The following is a 1,811-nucleotide window of genomic DNA, read 5'->3' as shown; positions in this document are numbered from 1 at the left end:
ATGCTGTTTTATAGACAGTTTATGGACAGTTTGAGTGTCATTGAATTATGTAGTACTTAATGCATTATATATTGGGAGGGAATGTATTAAAAGACTCAAATGCTAGATCTCAAAGTGTGGTCTCAGAGCAGCACCTGAAATGCAAATTCTCAGACCTCATCCCAGACCTACTGTGTCAAAAACTCTGATGGAGAACCCCAGTGACCTCTGAGAAAACAAATATTCAGGTTTTTTTTTCAATATGGAGTTGTTCTGCTGCATATTGAAGTTTGAAAACCACTAGACCAAGCAATTAGGTAAAAGAAAACCAAAGCAATGCAAATAAATCATTCTATTCTTACTTTTTATGCTGCACTTCACCCTCTATTATAATTTATTTGATAACAGGCCCATCTTCCTTAATTGATTATATTTATATCAGCAGTTGTGTCTTGTTCTGTGAATCTGTGTTGCATACTAAAATATATCCACTGATAACAGATATCAATCAAATGAAACATTGCAGATGAAGTGAAAAAACCAAAATAAACATTGACAACTGAATGCAAGTTATAAATGAGTTGTACAGTAGCTGTTGTCATATTTTCCTTCTCACTACTCCCATATTAATTGAAAAATAAGTTTATCTTTGATCATTTCTCTTTGAATATGCTGTGTGCAAATACCAGCATTATGACTTTAGTACTTTATAAGACAAAACTTGGCATTATTTATCCACTCATTCATATTACATGGTAAAAATATTCCTATTTTTTAATTGACTTGTTTTGTAAAGAAAATTATGAAAGGAAATATCAATCTAATCTTAAATGCTAGTGATGCACTCTAACCACAATTGTTAGAAAGAGCATTATCTTATTTTTCTGAAACAATTTTGAATTCATACAGGAAAAGTATACCTACTGGGTAGGCATGGCAGCTGTTTCTTTGTTATTTCCCTCTGTTGTTCCCCTTTTGGTCTGATTCTGAGCTCGTATTGAACCAAGAGATGGTTATAGCACTCTTATTGATAATAAAGTGCTTTTTCCCCCCAGAAACCTTTATTTCCTCATGATAATTAAAGGAAAGCAGAAGGATATTGGATGTTTTAAGGCAACAGTTTTATATATAACTTAAAAAAAACTCAAATACACCATTTTATATATACATTTAGATAATTGTCGATGCTCTTTGAAATCAAAGTTAAGTATGGGAACTTTTCAGCATTAATAGTTATGCACACAGGAAATTAGGCGCCTCCACACTGAGAGAAATAGCATCACATTGATCAGATAGGATTATGTCTTGTATCTTATTACAGTAGTTCCCTTTTATTCGAGATTCACATTCCACAATTTTAGTTACCCATAATCAACTATGATACAGAAACATTAAATGAAAAACTCCAGAAATAAATAAGTTCACAAGTTCTAAATTGCACACTCTTCTCAGTAGCGTGATGAAATCTTGCACCGTCCTGCTTTGTCCCACCTGGGATCTGAGTCATCCATTTGTTCAGCTTCTCCACTGCTGTCTACACTCCCTGCCCATAAGCCACTTAGCAGCCCTCTGGGTTATCAGATTAACTTTGTGTTCAAGGAACCTTTATTTTACTTAATAATGGTCCCAAAAAGCAAGCGTTGTGACGCTATCATGTTGTCGTAATTGTTCTATGTTATTACTTACATTGTTAATCTCTTATTGTGCCTCATTTATAAATGAAACTTTATCCTAAGTATGTATGTGTAGTATATAGAGGGTATATCAGTCTGTCTGGAAAGTATCCAGTCATTGTTAATATAATGAGAATGGTTACTTGGCTGGATACTTTC

This window comes from Propithecus coquereli, unplaced genomic scaffold (assembly GCF_000956105.1).
Source record: "Propithecus coquereli isolate 6110/MARCELLA unplaced genomic scaffold, Pcoq_1.0 Scaffold51, whole genome shotgun sequence".
Lineage (NCBI taxonomy): Eukaryota > Metazoa > Chordata > Mammalia > Primates > Indriidae > Propithecus > Propithecus coquereli.
The sequence above is the reverse complement of the archived record's forward strand: the minus strand, read 5'-3'. Positions refer to the sequence as shown.